This window comes from Podarcis pityusensis (assembly GCF_964106645.2).
Source record: "Podarcis pityusensis genome assembly, chromosome: 14".
NCBI classification, from domain to species: domain Eukaryota; kingdom Metazoa; phylum Chordata; class Lepidosauria; order Squamata; family Lacertidae; genus Podarcis; species Podarcis pityusensis.
The window spans coordinates 50,642,436-50,655,712 of NC_138039.1; the positions used below are offsets into that span (position 1 = coordinate 50,642,436).

Genomic DNA, 13,277 nt, shown 5'->3' on the forward strand with positions numbered 1-13,277 from the left:
AATTCTGTAGAAGCAATTTTATGTGGAGCCAAAGTAATTAACTACAGATAGTTAGCTTTTTGATTGTCTTAATACATGGATACAGCCTGAAAAACTCAAGGAATGAATAGTTAACATATAAATCATAGAAGCTCTCTCATATCCAAACATTTATACCTGAAATTTAAACACTGATTAGATCATAATCAGCCCACTATTAAGTTCACTGACAACTGTATGTAAAGTAGTAACTTGCTTTTGAGAATTTATGGGTATGCCATAACCTAGAGAAACTAGACATGAAGATGACAGAGTTAGCATTCTGTTACAAAAGTTTTAAGAGTCAAATTTGCATTCTAGTCTGGACAGAAAGCCAACCCACAGAAGGAATGCCAACAAAGAGGACCAATACTATCATTAGACATAAATGTTGAACATCCTTCAGTTCCTGGACTAATGATTGACTGAGACCCCAAAGCTTTACACCATATAACATGGAAAGAATAACCTTAATGAATATTTTAAGGTCTGCCATAATTATTTTCCTTCCCTTTGTATAAGAAGAACTTCAGAACAGCTCCTACAAGATATCTTGCTTTCCTGAGATAAGCATCCTGATCAGCCTTCCAAGAGGAAATAACTGTGAAAAGGACCTCTAAAAACAAAATGATTTAGTCAATTGAGTAATTAGAATTAACTATTTAAATGTGGGAGGTTTCTTACTAAATACAACCTCTTTTGTTTTGGTAAAATTAATGCTAATTTGTTCATCTCCCAGAAGTTAGTCAGCAAGTCCATCTGCTTTTTCAAACCACACCTGGTCAGAGATAATATAACCATATCATCTGCATATAGGAGTAGACTGACCTTTCTGTTTCCCTTAGCAGGTAGGCCTGCATTCACTTACCAAGCAATTTATCCTGATCATTAAAATAAAGACTGAAAAGGAGGGATGCTCAAACACATTCCTGTTTAACTCTCTTCACAGTTGGGATTGGATTAGCTAAAAGACCATTCCTGTCTATACTGATTTTAACAGTAGTAATTTGAAGAAGCATGAGCAGTCTAGGGTCTATATCAATGGCATGCAATTTGGCCCACAGACAGTTTCTGTCTATTGAATCAAAAGCTTATGATAGCCCAACAAACACTGTAAAGAGCATTTCATTGTTTTCAACAGTTTTCCCAACAAGATGGGGCAAAGTATAGCAGTGATCAGTAGTGGAATAGAAATTACTAAATCTAGCTTGCTGTTCACACAAAATATAATTGGAGGATATCTGCTGTTGAAGTCACATATTTTAGAAGAGATATCCAACATTCTGACTGGTCTGTAATTTTGGGAAAGAGAACATGCACATAAACAATTTCCCCTACTTGTGCTTTCATATGCTTAATAATAATAAAAAATTAATAATTATTATTATTTTATTTGTACCCCACCCATCTCACTGGGTTGCCCCAGCCACTCTGGGCAGCTTCCAGAATATAAAAAATTAAAAACTTCCCTATACAAGGCTGCCTACAGATGTTTTCTAAAGGTTGCATAGTTACTTATCTCCTTGACATCCAATGGGAGGGCGTTCCACAGGCTGGGCGCCACTACCAAGAAGACACTCTTGCTGGTTTCCTGTAACCTCACTTCCTGCAGTGAGGAAACTGCCAGAGTGTCCGCTCTTAATGATGGGGTGGAGATGCTCATTCAGATATACAGGGCCAAGGCTGTTTGGGGCTTTAAAGGTCAGCACCAACACTTTGAATTGTGCTTGGAAATGTATTGGGAGCCAATATAGGCCTTTCAGGACCAGTGTTATATGATCCTGGCTGCCGTTCCCAGTCACCAGTCTAACTGCCACATTCTGGATTAGTTGTAGTTTCTGAGTCACCTTCAAAGGTAGCCCCATGTAGAGCACATTGCAGTAGTCCAAGTGGGAGAGAACTAGAGCATGCACCACTCTGGCGAGACAGTCTGCGGGCAGGTAGGGTCTCAGCCAGCATACAAAATGAAGCTGGTAGACAGCCGCCCAGGACACAGAATTAACATGCACCTTAATGGACAGCTGTGAGTCCAAAATGACTCCCAGGCTGTGCACCTGGTCCTTCAGGGACACAGTTACCCCATTCAGGACCAGGGAGTCCCCCACACCTCCCCATCCCCTGTCTCCCAGAAACAGTACTTATGTCTTGTTGGCATTCAACCTCAATTTGTTCATTAATCCATCCTCCAACAGTCTCCAGACACTCACGCAGGACATTCACCACCTTCACTTGTTCCAATTTAAAGGAGAGGTGGAGCTGGGTATCATCCGCAAACACCCAGCCCAACCCCCTTATTATTTCTCCCAGTGGCTTCATATAGATGTTAAAAAACATGGGGGAGAGGACAGAGCTCTGAGACACCCCACATGTGAGCACCCAGGGGTCCGAACACTCACCCCCAACTCCACTTTCTTGTCACGGCCCAGAAAAAAGGAGTGGAACTACTGCATAGCAGTGCCCCCAGCTCCCACCCCCCAGATGGTCCAGAAGGATACCACAGTCGATGGTGTCAAAAGCCTCTGAAAGGTCCAACAGATCTAGGAAACAGCTTTCACCTCTGTCCTTAGCCCGCCAGAGACCAAGGCAGTTTCAGTCACATGATGGGGCCTGAATCCCAACTGGAAGGGATCCAAATGGTCCACATCCTCAAGGTGTGCTGCTCAATCACCTTGCCCAAGAATGGAAGATTTGAGACTGGGTGATAATTGACCATAATGGCTGGGTCCAAAGATATTTTTTAAGAAGCGGTTTAGTAATTGCTTCTTTAAGGGGATCCAGGAAGACTCCCTCACAGAGGGAAGCATTCACCACTCCACAGAACCCATTGCCCAGCCCTGCCTGGATCACTTTTATGAGCCAGCATAGGCAAGGATCAAGGAGACGGGTGGCTGGTTTCACTCATCTAAGAAGCCCATCCATATCCTCAGAGGCAACAGGTTGGAATTGATTCCATACAACATAACTAGACAGAGCTCTGGCACTCTCCCACCCCTGCCCTGCCCCCACTGCGGTGTTTGCCTCCTTCAGAATCTCAGCAATTTTATCTGTGAAAAACTTTGCAAAGTCATTGCAGGAGATCTTGGAGTCTGCACCAGATGCTGATGGCGAAGGTGGTTCTGTTAGACTCCAGACCACCTGAAAGAGTCTCCTGGTACTGTTTTCTGCAGATGCAGTAGAGGTGCAGTAGAGGTTAAACTTTATCATATCCAATGACTTCCCTTCTTCTCTTTCCATGATTCATTTTGCATATCTTACATCCCTGCATATTTTAGATTAACTATTCCAATCGGTTTTCCACTATTACATCCGTAAAAAAATATTTACTCTGTTGAATTTATCTTAATGTTACCAGTGTTTTCAGCTGTATACAGTTATTTCCCATATACTCAATAAACGTTTTCCAATCTTCTTTAAATGTATGTTCTTCTTGCTCTCTTATTCTATATGTTAAATCTGCAAGTTGTGCATATTCTGTCAAATTAAGTTGCCAATCTTTTTTAGTTGGGACCTCGCTCACTTTCCATTTTTGGGCTAACAAAACACGGGCCACAGTTGTTGCATACATAAATAACCTTTTCTGACACTTGGGGATTTCAGTCTGAGTTATCCCCAGCAGAAAGGACTCTGTTTTGGGGGAGGAAGTTGTTGGTTGTTTTTTTTAAAAAAATTCAGTTTATTAGAAATCATTTCCCAATACTCTCTTACATGTCCACCACATGTGAAAGAACGTTCCCTCCACCTCTTTACACTTCCAGCACTTACCTGATTCTGTCTTGTAAATCTTAGCAAGCCTACTCAGAGTTAGATACCATTTATGAATCATTTTCACATAGTTCTCTTTCAAAGAATAACATGCTGTAAAATTCAAGTCGCTTTTCCAAAGTTTCTCCCAGAGGTTAAAATCTTTTTTGTGTCCTATATCTATTGCCCAGTGTGTCACTGAGGCTTTAACTAGCTCGTGTTTTGTTTCCCATTCTAATAACAGGTTACATACATTTTAGACAAAAGTTTATCTTTGTTTTGCAAGAGTTCTTTTTTGAATTTTGAACTTTGGTCTGAAAAAACATTTTTTTCTATCTAATTTCAACATATCATGTTACTGATGATCCTTGCCATTTTAAAGACTGACTAAAATGTGTTCCCAAATCTATTTATAATATTTCATCTACCCTGTCAGCAATTCTTACCTGGCCTATTATTATTTTTAAAAATACTTAATCGCACAAAGAAAGCCTAGATGAGAATAGTAGGAATACTCCTATTTGTACTCCTATACGTTGTGTATGGACTTTTTTTTTGGGGGGGGAGGCTTTTTTAAAACTGCAGATTAGGCTTCCGTTGGCACTACTGAATAAGGACTAAAATACTCTCTATATCTCCTGGCATGTTCCTTTAGGTCTCCTGAGGATTGTGTGTGTGCTTTAGAATTCCATTTGTTTTCCTTCCAATTTAGAGACACTTCTCACTGCACTCCAACATTTGACATAACCTGTAACATGTAAATGATTTGTTTTTTCTTTAGCCAAAGCTCTCCTGTCACAATTGCGTGTGTGTGTGTGTGTGTACATGCATGTGAACATGTATTCTCTCCCCCAAGGCTTATTTTTCAAATCAATAGCAATTTTGTTCTATTTCTGGCTATCAGACATTCCCATTTTACACTATCTATTGGTCAGCTGCTTGGTACTGAATGAATGAATGAGGTCACAGAATGAAGGCCATGTCATCAGGGAGCTGAAAGCGACTCAAAAGGTTACCTCGTCCATCCTTGCTGCAAGACCTTCTGCTTAACATCTTGCCTCCTCAGACTGTGTCACATGCAGATCTTTAATTCTCCTTGACCTAATAACACATTTTGCCTTCTCCCTGCTTTCTCCTGTAGAACTGTGGCATGTACAGAGTCGTGCATTAGGATATGAGTTATTTATTACTATTATTATTTATTAATTTTTTATACTGACCTTAATTGGAAGATTATAGTGTGGTTCACAGCATAAAAATACAAAATGAGAGCACAAAATACCAAACGAATCTCCCATGAACACATTTAAAAGACCATAGAATGTTTAATCAGCCAAACACCTGGTTATAGAGAAACATTTTCACCTGGCGCCTACAGATATGTAATGAGGGGCCGGGCAAGCCTCCTTGGGGGGGAGCATTCCACAAATGGGGGGCCACCACAGAAAAGGCCCTGTCTCATCTTGCCACCCTCTGGACATGAAGAAGAGGCTCAGATGGTGATTGCAGGACCTAGGTCAGTTCGTATGGGGAGAGGCAGTCCTTGAGCTTTCCCTCAGATCTGGATGTCTATTAACCTACGTCCAAGCAGTGCTATCTGTACTTGCATGTTGTTCGTGTAGTTCTGTTGAACTTTAGGCCTATGTGTAAACAAGCATTAGCAGAAATTGCATTAGTGTTTTCCACTAGGGTAATTGTGCCCCCATCCATGCTATTGTCTCATTTTTGATCATGACAGATAGTCCGTGAAAGACAAAGCTCTTTTTCTTCAGCTAGTTTGTGAACTAAGTTTCATAATAAGATCATTTTAGTTGGGATACATCTGTTTACTGGAAAGCAATTTAAAATTGTGAGCTACTTCCTGACAATTGTGGTGTTTAAAGCAAGGATGCAATATTTAATATAGATACTCAGCTTGGTCTGCCTTGACAAAGTTGTTTTCAATGTGGTCAATGAGTAATGTGACTTCATTGGCATATATTTAATTGATGACTACGATAGGTTAAGACTATCAATAAATAAAAAGGGAAGTGTTTAGATTGCGATGAGCATTACTTAAATTTGTGGCTGATGTGACATTGGAACCAGGAGCTTCCTGACTCACTTTTAGCCATTACCCTATACCACCTCTAGTGGATTAAATCAGTGCAATTAATCAACTTGAGTTTTAGTCTCAAATTGCCACAGGTTTGATAGAAACTTTTCTGGAAACTAGTATTTGTACATTCTTAGCTGTTGTATCCATACTTGCTCTAAAAAAAATAGTTTGAAATTACACTGGATTCAAATTTGTGCAACATTTATCCACAATATATATTTTTCATACCAACATCAGGTCTAGAATTTGTGAAGCAATAGAAAAGAAAAAGACCTTCATGTGTGATCAGAATCCTTTTCTATCACTGCCCATGCTCAGGTAGGAGCCTACCTCTTAGGGCTTTTGTATTCATTTTCTCTCCTCCACTCTTTGTTAGAGAAATCAAGTACTGAGTGTTTTAAAATTGAAGGTCTAATCCTATTGCTGTTTTTAATTAGCTTTGCAAAGTGAACATAATAATCAAATTAGCATTGGACAGAGAAAGCTGTCATGTGGGAGCAATACCAGTGAAGGATTTTCAGACATTATTTTGATGTACATGTTGTTGTGTGTATATTTTTCTGCTGTATTTAATAGGGAATAAATGCTTTTAGTTATCTAGCAATTGAGTGTGGTCTGAATACAGACAGCATTCAAAGCTCTCTTCATTTTTGCCCTGACATTATCTTATCATTACTTTTAGCACCAGCTGCACTGTCATCACACAACACAAGCTGATTTGTTAGTTCCCTTATTTCTGGTTATGGAGATGATACAGGAAAATAATTACAGGTCTCTTCCTGAGCCCAGTCCATACAATTCCATGCTGTCCATAAATGTACACCACTAAAATTATACCTGTCACATACTAATAGATGTTAGTAGCCAGCTAGACTACAGTCTTGAGCCAGAAATACTGGAACAGCTAGGAAAATGTTTCCTAGCCATTTGGTTCCAGGCAAATCCCTCCTGAATGCACATGAAATCACCTGCCCTTGATGCAAGATCCCACAGCAAGCATTTGAGTCATTCACCTCTTGGTTGTTTATGCTTTCTTGTCTATCTATTTACTGTTCTAGACAGTTGTATCATTTATTGTTTGTATGCTGCAGCTGCAAAGCAAGAATCAAGCATCTCTTACTTACTGCACTGGACAGCCAAAGAAGCAAAGGCATGGCAGAGGATTGATTATTGTATATGCAGCTGAATCTCAGATGCTGCTTGTCATTAAATACAGTACATTCATTAAGCTGAATATGGTAGCGTGATTAATTTCATACTAACAGGCACTCTGTTTCCTTACAGATTTCTCAGGGGACACAACTTATTCACACACTCTACTGTGATAAAAATGAACTGTTGTCTTCATTGAAAAGAAGTGGTATAAGGTCCATCTAGCATATGCCGCCCAAAACTGTTACTTAAAGTCTACTGAAAGTAAGTCAAATGGACCACTTAACAATCTTAATAATCTCTCTAGCTATTTTGGGATGAAGAACAGACAGCCTAAACAAGTGCACTAATTTTAGCAGGTTAAGACAGCTGCTGTTTATTCTTAAATAAAACATATTGAAGAAATAGATCCCAGAGAAGGAAATGAACATTTGCCCCTTGTGACAAGCATTGTCCCAAACCATGTGACTGTAAACCAGTGGTGGTGTCTCTGTGTTAACTGTTTTATTTTAGTTTTTATCCCCTGCTTTTCTTTCTGGGATTCTAATATGCTCAGTGCATTAGATTGATTATTTATTTCTGTATCATCCAATCTCATCTTAATGATTTAACACAACTTGCAACAGTTTGGGAATCCTCAAAAACTAAACAAAAATGATGTATACAGTTTTTTGTTTTTATCTCTCAAAGTTATGCCATTTCTTACAGAATGAAAATGTTCACATGTGTGCATATGACACTCTTAATAAGGGGATGTGGGTGGCGCTGTGGTCTTCAAATCCCCGTGAGGGAGTGAGCTTCCATTGCTCGGTCCCAGCTCCTGCCAACCTAGCATTTCGAAAGAACGTCAAAGTACAAGTAGATAAATAGGTACCGCTCTGGCGGGAAGGTAAACGGCATTTCCATGCTTCTCTGGTTCGCCAGAAGCAACTTAGTCATGCTGGCCACATGACCCAGAAGCTGTATGCAGGTTCCCATCGGCCATTAAAGTGAGATGAGCGCCGCAACCCCAGAGTCGTCCGTGACTGGACCTAACGGTCAGAGGTCCCTTTACCCTTAATAAGAAGAATATATTGCATTGTACCTCACAAAGTAAAATATAACAGAGAAAAAGAGGTGCATTAAGAAATGCTTCTTTGGAGAGAAATTTTTTGGTGGCAAACTTTATTTGATGTTCATTTACAACCAATTTGTATTATATTCTTTCCAGACACAAGAGTTACACCCACATTTAAAGCACATCTCTAGCACTTTAACAATCATAACTTCCCCAAAGAATCCTGAGAACTGTAGTTTGCGTGCTGAGGTCCCCCAAAACACCCTTACCCCAATAACTCACACATCACACATAATTTTTGTTTAAGGTTTTTGGCATAATTTTGGCCACAACTTTATTATCATACAAATTGTGAGTGGTTGCTTAGGCATTGGTTATGACTATCTGTCCCCCCCCCCACATTGGGGACAGCACTGGCTCCCGGATTCCAGCGAAAGCCAGTGTGGAGGAACAAGTTCAGGGATGACTGGAGCTGCGACACAGACCCTCAGCTTCTCCCTGCATGCTCCTAGGGGCTTACACGGCCCGAACCCGATTCCAGGGGTTTGGACGAAAGGATGGTAAGCCCCTGAATTCCTTTATCGGAATTCCCGTGCAGCAACAGCATTGGAGGGGCAGGCACAGCCAATCCATACCCCTCCACCAACCAATTTAAACCAATGCCTAACCGCCAACCTTACAAGTTGTGACGATTTGCTAAGCAGTAGGCAAAACCCAAATGGCACACACTAATCAGCCAATTGGAAAAATTCCTACCAGGCCCCCGCACCAATGCGGACGACCCCATGACAGGCATAGCAAGGTCAAAGCGCAAGCCCCAACAAGGGAGGGCGGGTGGGTGATCCGATGTCCACAGTGAAAGAGAAAGTAGCTTGCTGTGGACCCTGCTTAAATATCCTCTGATCCCACCCCTAAATTTGCAACAACAAATTTTCCCCAGCAACATAAACACCAACCAGCACTAGGCCCCCTTCCTGCCTAGTCATTGCAGGGTGCTTTGTCCGGCCCCATCCGCAACACGTGCTCTCCTTTAGTGAGAACACGCTTTATCCACCACAGAGCTATAATTCCCAGCACCAGTAATAAATTACAGTTCCCAGGATTCTTCGGGGGAAGCCTTGTGCTTTAAATGGATGTAGACATCTCCTAGGAGTATGAAATTCAACGGTTTATCTGTGCAAGCTCAGACTATCAGTGGGTTACACAAACATTGGGGCTTTTTGCACTGCAATTTCTCAGGGAAGGAGGTAGGATTGTGTTCAGAATGGGTGGGATGTTGGTACTTCTTTATTTGGACAGAGAGATCAAGAAAGTGAAGAAAATTAAGCTCACATGGTGTGTCATATAAATCAGTAGTCAAATGTGTATATTTTATGTTTCAGAATAGTAGTTTGATGCATTGTAAAGCAAAATAGCAGGTTATTGCCTTTAGCTGATGCTTTGAATCTCATATTAATTATCCCTCTGAAACAAATGAACTCTACTGATAATGAAGCACAATAAAATAAGCAAAAGGTTAAAATAAATAAATAAAATCCTCTCTTTAAAAACAAAGAAGTGATCAGCATGTAATCTGAAGAGCAATTTGCTCTCATCAGGGAAAGTAACTAATTTTGGAATATGGCTTTTTTAAGCGACTCTCCATCAATTTATAGTGTGCCTGTTTTTGAAAATGGATTAAATACCTCTTCAGATGAATAATTTGAAGAGAAAATGATTTGCTTGAGAGCTAGGAGGAATTTTTTTTAGCTCCTAGACATTTAAAAGGGGAAAATGCTGTTCATTGATACTGAGTTTAATGTATGTTAGGATGAAACAGCATGAAGGTTGTAGCTCTACGTTGCTCCTATTCAGGGCTTATTACTCCACCAGCTCTTAACTAAGCACTCTAGCAGACTTCTCAAACTTATTTGCCCTACTGCCCTATTCTCGGGGGGGGGGGGATTACTCATCGCCCGCCCCCCCGGAAACCTACCTTCTTTAAGCGAACAAACAGAAAGATGCAGTGACAAATGTGTGTTCTTTTATGTATCTAAAACCCATGGGGTGGACTGGAGTGAAGCCTGCCTGTTCAGTCCAATCTGCCCCAGGGCCAGGGCTGGGGCTGCAGTATGCCTACCACTGGCTAAATAGGTAGACAAGCCACGATCCACTTCGTGGGTCTGGGGGAAGCCAGAAAGGGTTCACGGGAAAACTCCTCGCCTCCAGCATGACCGCTGGATCCACAGGAGGCATTGTCGCCGTCCCACAACGGTGCCTGACCTGGCAGTAGGCATCATTACAGAACAGGTGAAGCATGTACAAACAGGTTTTTTTTAATTCTCTTCTCTTCTTTATGCTTCCACCGCCTCCTTATTTTTATTCAATGCCCCCAAATTGCAACCAAGGCTGCTACTGTCCCCTGGATTATTCCAGCACCCCCTAGAGGACAGAATCACTCACTTTGGGAAACACTACACTGTAGTGTTAATGGCAATGCTAGAGATAGCAATGTAGCTCTCCAGTTTGGGACTTGCAGTTTAGCATATCCTGCAACCCATGTAATTTTTGAAGGCTAATGGGCTGATTTCTAATCTGAAACCCAAATGATTTTTGTGCCTTAGAGTGCAAGGATTAATACCCCATAACAAAATCTACTCCCCCCCTCCTGCCAAATGTTGCATGAATTCTAAAGTGCTCAGGTTTGGGTCTGGTTGCCTTGGACTTTCCTTTAGCAGTGTTGGTTTGAGACATTAAACCCTGCTCCCTTTTTTCATAGGAAAGTTGGGCCTGGCTACCAGCCTTGAGCCTAAGCTCTTTGCTGCTTAGACATTTTGGGATGCAAAGGTGGCCTAAAATAATGAATAAATAATAAAACGAATAAACATTGAGTGGGGAAGTAGAGGTTTGGGGAGAGTAAGAAACGACAAATTGTGTCCTTTTCCCTCCTCCTCAAAAACGGGACCACCTGGCTGCTCCTCCTCCTATGTCTGCTAATACTTGCTGTGGTTTGTGAGTGCACACAATCCACCTCCTACTTAAATCTTGCCATGAAGGGCATGAGATACCTGTGGGGAGGCTTGAGTGCTAGGAGGGATCTTTCTGTAGCCCCTTTTGCCAAAAGTGGTTCCTGCTCCTGTCCTGGGAGTGATTCTTATGCCTTCATTCACATTTCTCCCACAGCATGGCCCTGTAAGTGAAGGACATGTTAAAGAGGTTGGAATGTGAGGTAGGAGACCCATTAGTGGAGTCACTAAATGGTCCTCAGCACATGAGCAAATGAGTGAATGAACTGTTGCTTGGCAACGGGGAGCATTCCTGCTCAAAACCAGAATACCTTTCTTATCTGTAAATCTTTCTGTGCCTACCCGTGATCACTGAGATTGGGTATCCCAGTGCACCCCCCCCCCCCCGTGGAACCTCTTCCAGCCATTCGGTTGGCTGGGGCCCACAACATATATTCTTGTATAGTACTGAAGCAGCCATTTAGTATTTATGGATTTGGTGTTCTAGCTGGCATACATTTGGTTTATATGTTCAGAGCTTTTCAGCTATCAGTGTCCTTTTTCACATGTGCTGCTAAGGCAAATGTAGTGCAACTAAGCAAATGTTGCAGACTCCTGGAGAGAAGAATATGGCTACTTCGCTTATTTTTTGTTGTTTTGTTTCTTCAGCATTGAGCTAAGTCATGGCTTGAATTTCCATGTCATTCAAACACAGGTTTTGGGTATAGCTCTGTCCCAATAAACAACAAGTTGTAAACAAGGTTTGTCTTACGGTCTACAGCTTGTGATTTGTTTAGAAGAGCTAAACTACTAGCTTGGGTTCAGACAATACTCTATATCAAACCATGGCTTGGCTTAGTTTAGTGCTGCATCATAGCTTCCAAAGAGAGGAGCAAAGCAGCCATTCTCCTTTCTGGGAGCCCACACCTTTCCTCATTCACACTAAGCCGTGATTTGACTTTGGGATGTGTGCAAACTGGTCCTACGTCATCTTGCATTCCTCATATTGTGGGTTCTCCCTTTGATAACTCTAGTCACTTACTGTATATGATGAGGGGAACTGTTGCCTATTAAAGTGTTTGCCACAATGAATCAATTACTGCTGAGGTACCTTGGCAATTCTTAATGTTTTGTTTACAGGTGAATGTTTCTGATATAAAATGAGTGCTCACACCCCCACCCCACCCCCGTCTAAGGCCCTCTTCACATATTACATGCTATAGTTATACACTTGAAATTAAGTGTGTACCTGAAAATGTAAAGTGAATGTGACAGACCAGAAATTTGACAAACGTCCCTATTTTCCTGGAACTAGAATTAGCTGTAGTGCTCTGCTGTATATGCATTTCATTGCTGTGTTTACACTGTAGTTGCAAGCCTGGATGTGCTGCTCTGTAATGCAGCAAACTATAAAACAGGCCTAATTGTATCAAAAGATACTGAGGTTAGAAATTGTTAGATTCAAGCAATACTACAATATGAGAATTAAAACATTCAGTTGCAATGTTTATGTAACTAAACACTATTGGATCTGTCTCTTGAGAAGACTTGCATAATTTTTATTTTTTATATAAAAATGGATACTGCATGGGACATCATAAATTGCTTTTTTACAGAGAAGTTTTTAATTTTATCATCTTGGTTCTGAGTGGCATAAAATTATGTTTCTGTCAGTTGTGATATGTCTCTGTAAAACTTTCTCTTTGCATGTGGTGCTGTGAGCAGCTGGACATCTTTCTACTATATTTGGCTACAAATCACAGAAGCACATACATTTAGAGAAAGAGAGATTGCTCTCCTGTGAGAAACAGAATACTTTCTGTTTAGACCCCATGAGCATCGTGACTGGCTCTGCCCACAAAGATGCTTCGTTCACAGACATTATTATTGTTTATTATTGATTAAAATTGTATGTCGCCCTGTGCCTGCAGGTCTCAGGGTGGTTCATACTTTGGGAAGCAGATTCCACATTGTTGCTTGTGGTGTGTGAGAGTGGCCACTAAATAAGAGTGCAGTGAGGGTGAACTGGAGTTAGAAGAAAAGATGTAATCGGAATGAAATGACATGGGTGTGTAGGGTTTTATTTTAACTAATATGCAGTGCCTTCTCTCTCTTTCATCATGCACTTTCTAACAGGCTGGATAAAATTGATTTTAATTGTTTTAAAAATGTTTTTTTCATTCTTAAATAATAGCTAGATAATTAAGTAATCTTGACATAAGCATGT

General features: G+C 40.9%; 1 protein-coding gene across 2 annotated transcripts in view; it reads left to right on the top strand.

Annotated features, from left to right (window-relative positions):
* Positions 1-13,277, top strand: part of OTUD7A (OTU deubiquitinase 7A) — a 129,678-nt gene that overhangs the window by 42,351 nt on the left and 74,050 nt on the right. The window contains exon 3 of one of the 2 annotated variants that reach the window (XM_080980707.1): positions 7,142-7,273. The exons of the other annotated variant lie outside the window; for it this stretch is intronic. The gene's annotated coding sequence lies outside the window, so the exon portion shown is untranslated. The remainder of the gene's footprint in view (positions 1-7,141; positions 7,274-13,277) is intronic. 2 annotated transcript variants of the gene reach the window in all.